The following is a 13,986-nucleotide window of genomic DNA, read 5'->3' on the forward strand; positions in this document are numbered from 1 at the left end:
CTTTACTTTAGGATTCCAGTTTTAACACTCTCATTATGTTTATGTAACCCTCCTAGTAATATATCTCCTATTCAGGGTTTCAAAGGATTAATCTTGTTTATGAAAAGAAGTGCTTCTGCTGCTGCTTGGATAAACCACAAATAAGGATTTCACTCCACAGTTGTAATCACAACTTGTAAACTTACTGAGAGCAGTCCTAATGAACAATTAATGATAATCCAGATGCTTCCTTCAGCAACACAGCAATTAAGGAAGAATTAAGATACATAAGAATGCACAGTCATCAGACAGGTGAAAACAGCTGTTAACACAGGAGAATTATTTACTGGCAAGCACAGTTCTGTGTATATAGGTGTGCTGGCCAGCTGGGGTGAAAGATGACACTGATCCCCCTTTCACGACTGATTTAAAGAACAAAGTCAAAATTTCTTCTTAGTGACGAAGTATTCTTTATTGACAGCGCTGGATGCACGGGGGATCCTTCCACCTAACGTGCATACCCGAAGTGACAAACTATCTCCTATTTGTACAGCAAAACTACGAATATTCAATTAATGCCTATACATATTCATTACCTAAACCCATCTACTCACGCTTCTTATGCTAATTAGCTTATCAGTCCTTTGCACTTGCGCAGATTCTTCCAAGAATTGTGGGCAGGGGTCTCATGGACGTGGGCAGTGGTCCTTGGGAGGAAGGCCGTATGTCTTCCTCATAGTATACTTTTCACCCCATCTTCCTGCGCACGCTCTCTACAGTCTTGGTCACAGTCAAAATCACAAAGCTAGCTCGATCCGGTTCTCCAAGGCCTAAAGACTCTTCCTTATCTGAGGTATGGCACTCTTTCTGATCTTCCAAGGCCTTCTCTTCCTTATCTGAGATCCAGCACATATGGCATTCTTTAGCTTAAACAGTCCTTCTTATCAGTTCCTTTCCTCCCCAGTTCCTTTCCTCTCAGGGGCAGTAAATAATATATTACGAGCTCAGCAGTAAATATCATCTGATTGATTAATCCCTTTTTTTATCTTCCTTTTTCCTGTTCCCTATTTCACTTGAGAGACTGAGTATTAATTTTTCCATAACAAAAATATGCAAGAAATGGAACTTTTGCAACTGGAGAAGAAATACTTGTAGTAGGGGAAGAGTAAAGAAAGCAAATATTTAGATGAAGACTAAGAGAAAAATCAGTATGTGTATTATGAAGATCCTTACAAAGAAATGTGAATTATACTGCTTGATTTGCAACCCTAATGTTTTTTTAATATTTTTTAAAAATGTATTTTTTTCAGTATTGCCAATTATATTAGTCTATATGTCCAACTAAAAATGTTGTTAATAACAGTTAAAATATGGTACTCATGGATGTTACGAACATGTTGCTTGACCAGGTTGCCTCATTCTGTAGCACTGGAGCTATGGATGAGTGGTAAGAGCCTTTCCCACTCTTTAAGAGTGCTGCTTTTAGCTGGAGTGCCAAAGAGAGGGATTCCTGGGAACACAACAGGGATTTGGGTGTTCACTTGCCTGTGTAGGAGTAGGGCAGAACTGTATGCATTTGAGCTTTTCTTTGATTCTCTCTTTCCTTATTTACCTTTTCTGTGGAGCTGAGTCACAAGTGGGATGTTAGCAGGGCAAATGATTACTGGGTGCTAAGAAAGCATCACCAGAACACCGCCAAAACGTGAAATCGGGAGGTTGGTTAGTGGGAGGGAAGGAAGGACACACTGCTTTCCTGATAGTACAGCAGAGAGTTAATGATGAGGCTGGTGTAAGGTTCAGTGCCACAGCACATATGAACCTCATGGCCGGCCTGTGAGACACACTAATCTTCCACTGCAAGTAGACAGGCTGTTTGGACCTCCCTGCTGCCTTTCTCTAAAATCAGGGCAATTACCAGCTAAGGTGTGCAGTGCTGTAGGGAAGGCTAACCAGAGACATTTTAAAGAGTCATCTCCCAAGGAAAAAACAATCTGAAGATTGTTGTTGAAACATCTGGTTTAGAGGAAATGTTCCTAAGTACATTTTTTTCTGTCAAGTTCTGAGTCTGCTTCTATGTTTTTAAGAAGCAAAAATCTGCGCTTAAACCTATTGGAAAAGTAGCATTTTTGGTCTGTGAGTGTGCAGAACTCTCCTGTTCTAAAATTAGAAAGTCAATTTTACTGTTAAGCCAGGGGAACAAGAAGCTCGGCATGCCCTCTGAAATTAGCAATGAAACAAGCTGCATTGAACTCATCTATAGCTTTACACCTTCAGGGCAGTGGCTGGAACCAAGATAGACGATATTTCTCCAGGCTGTCACAGTTATTTTACAAGAGCAAAAACAGGAGGAGGAGGAGGGAGTTGCTTTGGTATGATTTACAAATGAAATAACCACAAAAACTTTTAAAATCATTCAGAAGATTAAGGGATACTTCAAATAGTCTACCATGTCAAGGTCCAATTTGTTCTTCTGAATATCTATTTCTTGATTGTGATAAAGCTAAGACATTAAAGCCAGCAGGCATGTGCTTCGTTAAAAGGTGCTGTTACTCTAGAGGAAGGTGTTACTGGAGAAAAGGAATGCAGAGGGAGGTCTTTCACGCAGCAGACCTAGAAAAAAGCATTAAGAAAATACTTAAATGCTTTTGAATTTTGTGGACAGTATTTGGAAAGGATTTACAGAATCACAGAATCACAGAATAGTCTAGGTTGGAAGAGACCTCCAAGATCACCTAGTCCAACCTCCTACCTAACGCTAACAAATCTTCCACTAAACCATATCCCTAAGCTCTACATCTAAACGTCTTTTAAAGACCTCCAGGGATGGTGACTCCATCACTTCCCTGGGCAGCCCATTCCAGTGACTAACAACCCGTTCAGTAAAGAAGTTCTTCCTAATATCCAACCTAAACCTCCCCTGGCGCAACTTAAGCCCATTCCCCCTTGTCCTGTCACCAGGCACGTGGGAGAATAGACCAACCCCCACCTCGCTACAGCCTCCCTTCAGGTACCTGTAGAGTGCTATAAGGTCGCCCCTGAGCCTTCTCTTCTCCAGGCTCAACAGTCCCAGCTCCCTCAGCTACTCCTCGTAAGACTTGTTCTCCAGACCCTTCACCAGCTTCGTAGCCCTTCTCTGGACTCGCTCAAGCACCTCCATGTCCTTCTTGTAGCGAGGGGCCCAAAACTGAACACAGTACCCGAGGTGCGGCCTCACCAGAGCCGAGTACAGGGGGACAATCACTTCCCTGGACCTGCTGGCCACGCTGTTTCTTATGCAAGCCAGGATGCTGCTGGCCTTCTTGGCCGCCTGAGCACACTGCTGGCTCATATTCAGCCGACTGTCAACCAATACTCCCAGGTCCTTCTTCGACAGGCAGCTTTCTAACCACACATCTCCCAGCCTGTAGCGCTGTTTGGGGTTGTTGTGCCCCAGGTGCAGGACCCGGTACTTGGCCTTGTTGAACTTAATTCAATTAATTTACCATACTTAAAACTTTACCATACATAAAACTTTTCCATAATTTAATATTATGGTAAGTATGTAAAAATCTGTATCTTTTTGTTATAGCAGAAGTAAGTGTCATTGCAAAGGCTTGCTCTGAGAGGTGTTAAGCAGATACGAAGGCGGTTTGAATTCCTGTAGTCTTCAACTAAACTTGAGACTAGAGATGCAAGGACTTAGTAAACCACAGAAACTTTCAGGGAAAAAATAAATGTGATGTGGGTGCAAAGAAGTGTACTCAATATTGGCTGCTTTTTTCACCCAAAGACCTGAGGAAAAAATTTGGAAAGAAATTAGTGCAGCTGTATATCAAGCCTTGAGAATGATTTCTATGGCCAACAAAAATGCAAATGAAGTTATATATATTTATACATTATTAGGCAATTGCAGTTTCCACATATTGTAGGTTAAATTCATCTTAAATTTGTGCTGTGCTAACCGCATCTCAATAAATGTGCAGAAAGATGTCAAGTTAACTTTTCAAGCATTTTTCTTCCTATAATATGAGATTATTTTCTGTATCTACATTAGGTCCTAATTTACGTACTGTTTCCGAATTCTGTTTTTTTTTTGTTTGTTTTTTGTTTACATGTCAACAGTATTCATGCTTTCTATTTTTAATGTAATATTCGTTCTATTTCAGAGAGATGTAAAGAACTGTGTATAGAGATATATTCGAGTACCTTAGCATGCTATCCAGAAAAAAAAAACATTAATAATAGGTGTATCTGTTTTTTTGAATTTATACATATAGATTGATATTTTCCTGATTTTTTATTTTTTTTTTTCCTTTGGGCAATAAGGGGGACTTTAGCCAGATTTTCTAAGGAAATGAGGCTAAGCTATCATGCTGCCTGTGCTTGTGTTTTTTAAATTTGACAGCAGAATAGCTTACTCAAAGATAGTTATATTCTTATATGTTTCATGAAAACAGGCAGACGGTGGTGGAAAAAGACGTTAGAGTCCTCAGACAGCTGAATTCTTATCAATAGCTAATTACAGAAAAATCTTCAATAAGAGCTTGTACTTTCTTGGACATGAGACTCAATTAGCTGTGAGACAGAGCTCTGTAGGATACTAGCTTTTACTTGTGCCATCGTCATGAAGCCTTTTTTTCATGTTCATGTTACTTCCAGAAAATCTTGCCTCCACAGTGCAGACCTGGCTTCAGTGCACAGCAGCTGTCAGTGTGGTGGTGTGGTGTTGAAAGGGCCCTTTGTCAAAGATAAGGTAGGCTGGATTTGGGGTTCAGTAAAGGTTCCACTTTAATGTATCCTAAAAGGGGAAAGGGAAATTATTACACTGAAATCTAGTACGTGCCTAACCAAGTTGATAACAGTGCGAAGCTAGCAAACAGAAGCTGGGCTCTTGGGTGGAAACCATAGTGTAGCTTTTGCATTTCTCTGAGTGTAGCCTATGACCTATAATAATAATAATAATAACTACATTTGAGCTTTAATTCAAGTGTCCCCAAACCTTCCAGGCTCTTTATCACCAGGATCCTTTCCTGAGCCAGGTACACTGTGCTGGAATGCAAATAGTCCTAGTAAAATTGCAGTTTTGTTATGTGTGTAAAGCACAGCTGGGAAGGCTGGAGGCAAGGAACCAGACAGACAAATGGCCTCAGCAAGCAATAACCAGACTCATGTGGGAGCTCAGGGAGAAACATGCCCTTGGAGCTGCTGCAGCATGTTACAGAGTGAATCCAGAGATACACCTTGTCATGGCAGGCTCCACACATTCACAACAAACTGTGAGGCCTCACCTGAGGATGTCTGCACGTCACAGTTCCACCTATACTGTGAGGAACCTAATCCTGTTTGCTTTGAAGAGTACTCCAATATTACCTGTGGCATGGACACCTTGCTACCTCCCTCTGACTCCAAAATCTTAACTAAATTTTCAGAGGCAAATGTCTTAGTAGGGGAAAAAGGAGTTAAAAGCTTCAAGGTTAAGAAATTCTGTCTCACCTTTCACATTATTGTTCAGAAGAATTAGTTTTGGAAGTTAATAAACCACAGGCATTCAACTCATACAGCTATTTCCCTCCCTAACAAATCACTTTTATTGTCAAAACCACAAATTTAGGCATTGTGATCAATATCATCATTTTATGAGCTGTCTGTAAAGGGACTTGAAGATGCAGCCTTGCTTGATTGTCTAGGAATAAAGATTGATCAACCCTGTTCCTTCTCCTGTATAGATCCTCGGTTGATTCACATACAGTATACAAAGAAAAACACTATCACCTCATCCCTCTTCAAAATCACATAGTCAATAGATTTTCCTTGGTGCATTTCTGCAAACACTTGAGAGTACAACCCCAATTAATATGTTAAGAAGGGCAGAGAGGAGGAACATATTTGCTGCTAGGGTCTTTTCGCTGACAGGAAAAAAATGTGATTTTAATTCCAAACTTTTCTTGGTTCATTTCACAAAAGGTATTGAGCTGAGACTGTTAGTTTTTACTTTTTCATGTTTTCTTTTACTGTTTTTAAATGAATGCAAGAAAAACAAGAGTGCAAGATGTTTACAAAAGACTGTTGGCCGACAGCAGCTGGTGAATATTGTGAGGCATTTCGGGACAGTGTCATATGCTGTTCCCATTGCATCAGTCAGAGAAGGCACGTTGTTTTTAAAAAAATGAAGTCCTTGTATATACCACTGTCAGAGATGCTCCTGAACATAATTATTTCCAAAGGAAGAGAAAAAGGGGAGGTATTTGCTGAGCTAAGTTCTTTCATTTATTACGATAAGTTACCAAATATAAGTACTTCCATATTTATAACCCAGGTGACATAACATGCTTTTGCACGATGCAGGTCACACAACATCCACAAATTACTCCTAACTTAAGTGAGCTAAGAAATGATGTTCCTGAAGTGCAGATTTGTGGTGTGTGTGTCTGTAAGATAATCTTCACACTCTTCATCTGCCATATTAAAACTATGTGCTCTTCAAGGCACAGATGTCTTCCCCTACACAGTGACACTTGGATGCTGTAAGATAATTGATTGATAATTTCTCTAGGTGCTACTCTTATCCAAAGAAGAGCACTGGTCATTTTTGGCTGGACATATGCACAAATGTGTAGGTTAGGTAGCTAAATAATACTATGAGGCAAACCAGAATGCTCGGGAAAGAAAACGACTGATCAGATGTATAGGGATAGTGCGGCAAATTGTAGAACAAGACTTGCCAGCTGAGGTTATAGGAAAGGGACTGGGACTCGGGCAGTGAGCGTGGCTCTGCCCCGAGGATGTGGTGTCACAGCACGGAGGGTGCTGGGGGCATGAAGAGGCAGTGGAGATGGCCCTGCCAGCCATCCCTGGCAGGAAGCTACCAGCAGTGTGCTTGGTGTGACCTTAGACAAGTGCTGCCACATTCATGGCATACTTTTTTCCCATGTGACAGTGGGGACAGTAATACTGTCTAGCTCGTAAGGCTGGAATGATATTACTAAGCATTACATGCTTAGTGTATTTAAAGACTTTTGAAAACCTAGGATAGAAGGTGTATAAAAAACAAATATAGAGATACAGGGGATATTCTGTAGTAAGTCTAACAGTCCTGCACTCAACTATTGGTTTTCACTGAATCTTTTCCTTAGGTATGTTAATTCCTCTTTTATAGTCTATCAGGAGACACTGTATTTAAGCTCTCCCTGTTCAAGGTTCACTGACCAATAATCCTACTGAAACGGAGTGGAAAGCCCATGAAAATTTCACTGCATTTGCACTCAAGTAGCATATGGCCATGGTGTTAATTAAAAAAAAAAAAAAAGTGATAGTCCTCCAGTCACCATGGAGACTAAGCACATACTGAAAGGGGTGCGAGCATAAAATATTTTCAACATTAGGTTGAAATACAAAGATCAAAAGTTGTTCTGGTTAAAATGCTGTGCGGATGTCAACATGCCAAATAGAATGATACAACGTTTTGTACAAAGACTTTGCAAAATGGTTTGGATATGAGATTAAGAGAACATTTCCTGCGCCATTCCTGATGGGTTACTGGAATAGATCTTGAAGTATATTCTCTGTGCTTTTGTCAATTTTTTACCAGAAAGCATAATCCCAAAAGAATAATATCCATCCTGGCAAGATGGAATTCTTGTTTTATGGGGTACTATTCAAATTCTTTTAGAGGATCATAAAAAACTAAATAAAGAAGATCCAGCAGAAATAGAGAGGTTCCACATGATTAAGATGTCTGGCTGGCAACGAAGCCTATAAAATAAGCTTTTCCAAACACTTGCCTTAGGAAGGAAGAGTGAGAAAGAGAACTATATAAAAGAGTATTCCCCAAAAATGGAATAGCAAACTCTTGGTTTTATTGATAGCTGGTAAACACTGGTTCGGTGTTATTTTTCAGTCATTTGTAGAATAAGAAAGCATAGCAATTGAAGCATTAAAAAAAATGAAGCTGGAAAAAAAAATCCATTACTGCTTAAATACAAAACAGACAGCAGGAAGGAATATAGAGTAATACATTGTTAACACCCAATTCAGCATGTTTTGCATAGTATAGGGAAAAAAAATGCATACTAACGTGGGTTCTGGGATTGAATAATCACTAATTTGACTTTTTCTGTCTCAGATAATCACATCCTATAACAACGTTTTAAGGTCAGAACTGTGAAAGCATGATGGATTACACTCCTGAAAAGAAAACCAGTCCTTCTGTAAACTGCAATACTTCAGAAACTTGGTTTGTTATGGATTTGTGTTCTATATTTTTTCATCCTCATGCCCTTCTGCAATACTGCTAATAGTTATTATACATTCCCTAACATCCCTTCCTTCCAGAATTTCCAGCTCCCCTCCCCACATTCCCTCATTACAAGCCAAACAAGCAGGCACTATCTCTTGTTCAGCTGACAAAATGGGACTGACGGATAGATGGACAGACAATATGCCTCTGTGAGATTCTTTCCATGGGAAATACAGGTTAAAAATGAACAGAGCCATCTGGCTGTTCTTGGTATGTATGATTAGGACAGTTTATCTAGTTTTCAGTAGCTGATAGCTGGTTTCTTTGATGTTTTACATATGTAGATCTGATGCCCTAAGTTCTATAAAGATCTCTGTGCATTTAGTAGGCTGAAAGGGAAAGAAGAGAAGGTTTGAGAGGATGATGGTTGAGAGGTTGGTGCAGACGAGTCCTCTTATTATCAATACAGTAGCATGCAAAGAGGATTTTTGATTCCTCATTTATTGAACAAACACAGTAGGAAGTTAAATATAAAATAAGAGGCTTTGTTTTCTTGTTCTCTTTTGGTCTGATTCTGAATTTGCTTGAACAAGGGTTGCGGGGCTGAATCTTATCACTTTGTGATGGAGTTTTGCCAAAGATTTAATCACAACAGGATTTGAATAATAGATAAATATATATTTTTTTACTATTATCCAAAAAATTTAAAAAGGCCCCACCATCTTGCTATTATTAGGCCATCGCTGAACAAATACATGATTTGGAAAAGACTTGTAAGATGAAGAAGAAAATCCACACACAAAATGCAAAAATATATTTCATTCAGAATTGTTGTCTGCCTTGAAATTCGTTTCCTTTGTCAATAAACAACTGAACAGATGGAAAGGGTCTGAAACAAAGGGAAAACATTACCTAACAAAAACAGTTAGTGCTGTTATCCAGAGAGAGTGTTTAAATAAAGACAATCTTAATTTAAGTGAAATAAATTAAAGACTATCTCACAACACTTTTGCAGATAAACAAAACAAAACAAACAAAAAAAAGTGCCATTTTTGAATTTGGTTTTATGAAAAATGAAAGAGAAGTTATTTCATAATATAGGTGCAGAGCTTATTTGCTGGCACTACCAAAATACAGATGGTTGTGATAGCTGTTAATGTGTCTCAGCAGCCAGTGCAGCATTTTTCCTGTCATATTCTGTGTGGGAAATCTCACTAATGGACTGCTTTGCCTTGGCTGTTATTTTTGTTCCCTTGAGTCAAACTGACAGAGGATTCCCTGAGTTTCTTTATTTGCCTAGAATAATTTAGTAACAAGCTCTTTTTTTTTTTTTTTTTCCTAAGCATTACTTTGGAAAGTAATCCTTTATTTTCCAGGGGCTGAAAAAGTACACCTGCCTTTTTGGTACCTATTTGATAGGGTATTCATATTGGATCAGTTTATTCTTCCCCATTATAAACTCTCTAATAAAAAATAGATGTGTAATTATTTAATAACAGCAGTTGGGTCAAAGGAATTATTTAGTGCCACCTCACAGTTAGTAGGAATTAAGACATTTAATTTTGAAGATATTGTGTGCGCAGACATTTTCCATTTTAAAAAGAATTAGTGCTATTGTTAAATTAATTGGGTTTATCTTTTGTCAGCTTTATATCCCAAAATGGTTGAAGAAACAGAACTGTTAAAGCATTTTCTTTACTTAATCATCCCTGTGAGTAGAATGATGGCTGCTCAGTTTTGGTGCGCATGCAGCCTTTGGATAAGTCGTAGTCCAGTCACTTTGATTTTTGTGATTAGCGTAATTTGAAAATGGAGACTGCTCCTAATATGCACCTGAAAAAGCGTATGCACTCAATTTCTTGTTTGACTTCAATCATACAGCCAATTTTCACTAAGCTTAATTTATTTTTTTCATTTAAAAATTGGTGCATGTTGGGCAGATTCAAATGGAATATACTCTGAAAGTTAAAAGCCTTAGGCAAACCTCAGCTGGTCTAATTTTGGTGTGTGAGATTTCAGAATAGTAAGATCTTCTCCATCTCCCTGCCCTCTAAGGAAAACACACAAACAAATGAAACCCCTTCTTTTACATACATTAACAAACAGAGCTCTTTAAAAAATACTCTGCTATGGTCACTTGTAACATTTTTTTTTGTCAAAATCTGTGTCTGTGTGTTTAATTTAATTTAAAGGGCAGCGTGAGTAGCCACTGGTGCTTAATTTATAAATTATACAAATTCCTACTTTTCTCACATAAATCCTAGTGAATGAAACATTTTTTACATGTAATGGAAGTTGTGATTTCCACCCCAATTATAGGCAAGTTTTATGTAGAACATTCTATTTCCTCTCCTCTTGGGGCAATATCCAAAATTTCTTGTCGGGTAGTTAACTATGCTAGGTGCATCAGATTAAAACATTTGAATGTTTTTTGGTTAGAGAATCAGTATTCAATGAATTAATCCAGTGTACATTTTCACTGGGAGCTTAGTGCTCATTTTCTGCTTATCCAAAATGGCAGGAGCCTTTGCAAGGTCTTAATGCACCAGGGGAGGTTTAGGTTGGATATTAGGAAGAAATTCTTTACTGAACGGGTTGTTAGTCACTGGAATAGGCTGCCCAGGGAAGTGGTTGAGTCCCCATCCCTGGAGGTCTTTAAAAGATGTTTAGATGTAGAGCTTAGGGATATGGTTTAGTGGAAGATTTGCTAGCGTTAGGTCAGAGGTTGGACTCGGTGATCTTGGAGGTCTCTTCCAACCTAGACTATTCTGTGATTCTGTGAATGCAAATGTTCTGCTGAGGCAGGCACTTCTGTTCTTACATTCCTGTATGTGTTAGAATCTCTTTAATGACTCTAATGTTATGTTCATGTTTTCTCCTCTTTTCTATGTTGTTTAGAGAGCTTGGTGCTGAATAAGCCCCACTAAAATGTCAATTTATAACATGATATGAAGAACACATTGACTTAGTGTGATGTTGCCTATCCCTTGGAAATAAGGTTTTCAACCTCAGATCACATCTCTGTTCTGGGACCTACCAATAGCAGTTTCTCTGCCTTTGGGCCAGCAGAAATCATACAGAAGGAACTAAACTGCTTCTCAGCTTGGAAAATTACTAGATGAAGACTCAAACAGTGGAGGAAAGCAGTGCTTTTGAATTCAAAGCTTTTCAAACACAGTTATCCAGCTGCATTGCAGTTTAGGGGTTCTTTAGGGAGAGTTTAAAAAAGGAGGTAACGGTGGTGGTGATTTGATACTGCTTTTGTTGCTTGCAGCAGTGAGAGTGAGGTTTTAGAAGTATTGAAATGCTTCATGTGCCTTTTTTTTTTTTTTTTTTTTTTTTTTAAAGAAGTACATAGCCCAATGCTCTGACACATGCCAGCGGACCAGGAATCAAGAAACCTGAGTTCCATTGAAATACTTTAGCTGTTACCACTGCAGAAAATAGAAAAAAGTCACCACACAAATTAAACATCCGCACAGTAAAAAAATCTGGGAGAGAGAACTAACAAGAAATGTATTGCCAACATGGAAAAGAATAGGAGTGATCTCTGTCTTGGGAAAAGGCACTACTTCATTGCTCACACCTGAACAGAATTTTGAATCTTGCTTTGACTGGTTTGTTATATCCATATTGATTTTACAGTTTTCCTAACAATTAACAGATAAGGTGCTTTTCTACCTCCACTTAGCACATGTTATTTATCCTTCCTAGAAAAGGGTTATTAAATGCTGTCTCTTTTCTCGGCAAAATCCAATACATCTTCTGATCTCTGCTGTAAAACTGGGCCAAATGGCTAGTGCAGAGGAGTCATCTGTCATGATTCCTTCTTAGTGTCTTGCAGGAAATGAGTAGGTGGGAAGAATACACTAAGTCTGAAAGATGGCATTTCCTTCTTTTGGCTAGACCTCAAAGAACACAGTCTCAAAAAATAAAGTTTATATTGTAGAATTTGCAAATTCTTTCTCTCTGCCCCTGTTGTTTTGTTTTAAACAAATGGAAAGCCCTACAAGATGTTCTGTTTGTGAAATATTTTATGGAGATATGGATAGAAAAACATACCACTTCAGTTTGCCTTGGCACCATTTATTTCATTCAGTTGCAATTCATTAGTATGCACATACTTAGCCTCCTCTTGATTACTCTTGCTACAACACAAGAGGAGGTGGGAGATTAGTCAGCGTAACTAATATCCGGCGTGTAGGCAATAGATAAAACCATGGTAAAGCTAAAGAAAGAAGACTGAATACCCTTCACAGAGCATCACGGAGTGGTTTGGTTAGTCAAGAAGAGAGACCTTATTTTTCTTTAGAGGAAGTTTTAGATGTGTGGATTTTATATAATTACTGTACTGCTATTTTCATGTCTTGGCAATTTACCTCTGTAAGGCCAACACACATATATATCCCTCCCTTTGCTCCTGATTCACTGAAGTATTTAAGCATAGTATGAAATTTTACTGGCATCACTAGTACTTGAACACTTGCTTCAAATTCACAATGATATTTTCTTGAAGTATTTATTTAAAATTAATCTTTTGGAGGAGTGGATTTAAGAGCTTGTTTTGAGTTAAGATGGGGACAAATTGGAAAAAAAAAGTATGAAATACAAGCTATAGAGTCATGGCAAAAATAATTTTATGTGAAGAGATACAGGTAAGGATCTTTAGCTACAGTAAGTCATTGGACATTGTTTGCTTAATAGGATAATACTAATTTACAGCAAAGGCTGGATTAAATATCAGTTGAGTCAATAGCCTCCCCTAGACTTATACAGATTTTGAGTTGGACTGTTGCCTAGACTAGCACCATCGGGACAGGCAGGCTTGGAGCACTACAATTACATAGGGTCTTACAGTAAACATGAAAAAGATTTTCTAAGGTGAGTACTGATTTTGCTTGCATCAAATTATGGAATTGAAATCTTTTTTAAAATTTATTTATTTTTTTCCATGCTTTCCTTGTTTTTTTCCTTTCACTGCTGTTTGGCAGTGGTGGTGCAGAACAGGCAACAAGAAGACAATTTCTCATTTCTCATCTGGTTCCAGAGTGACCAATTGGAGATAAATCCGTCAAGTCTTAGACCAAAGTATTATGGCAGACTTTCTCACAGAGGAAATAATACCTCTAGGATAATGGTAAGAAAGCAGGACAGTCAGCTTCAGAGTTGTGAAGTGACAGCTTTCTCAGCTGTTCTCAGAGGTTACTGCTTGGCAGGTTACTACAGCTGGTTTTGAATTGGTAGACATAGGAACCTTAAACGTACATAGAAAGAGGAAAAAAAAATCTCATCCGCAATTATTTAAAAATGAGCAAGAGACTTTGCATTGTGAACGTCACCAGCACTGGCTGAATTGCTTGACAGCAGTAGTTCTCAGTCTCTGGAGATTAACATATTTTAGATTCAGACTGATAGATAATGCTGCATTCAACATATTGGGGTATTTGCAGTATTTTAATAGTAAGCTCAATAACACAGGCATTTATTTCATAAAGTTTATGCCAGTCTGGTCTAACAGCCAAGTGAGCTGATTAAAGTTTGGCAGACCCTATTGACATTTCTAATAAAGAAATCACTACCACAGCATTTTTCCTGCTTAAAGCAACAAGAGTAAGAATCGTGAAGAAATAAAACCTTAAGAGAGAGAAAGAAACAGTTGACAGTAGCTTTTAATTTCCTACATTTAATCAGTAGTGCTCAGCTTTTGCCACCACTGTAACATATAAAACAATAATGCTGGTAATATATTCATTACCTGTCATTTACTTGAGTGCCCAGAAATTAGGAATGTG

General features: G+C 38.4%; 1 protein-coding gene across 3 annotated transcripts in view; it reads left to right on the top strand.

Annotated features, from left to right (window-relative positions):
• Positions 1-13,986, top strand: part of TMEM132D (transmembrane protein 132D) — a 263,741-nt gene that overhangs the window by 120,451 nt on the left and 129,304 nt on the right. The window contains exon 1 of one of the 3 annotated variants that reach the window (XM_035340795.1): positions 2,546-2,657. The exons of the other annotated variants lie outside the window; for them this stretch is intronic. The gene's annotated coding sequence lies outside the window, so the exon portion shown is untranslated. Of the gene's footprint in view, positions 1-2,545; positions 2,658-13,986 lie in introns of those variants that run through there. 3 annotated transcript variants of the gene reach the window in all.

Source organism: Oxyura jamaicensis, chromosome 15, assembly GCF_011077185.1.
Source record: "Oxyura jamaicensis isolate SHBP4307 breed ruddy duck chromosome 15, BPBGC_Ojam_1.0, whole genome shotgun sequence".
Classification (NCBI taxonomy): Eukaryota; Metazoa; Chordata; class Aves; order Anseriformes; family Anatidae; genus Oxyura; species Oxyura jamaicensis.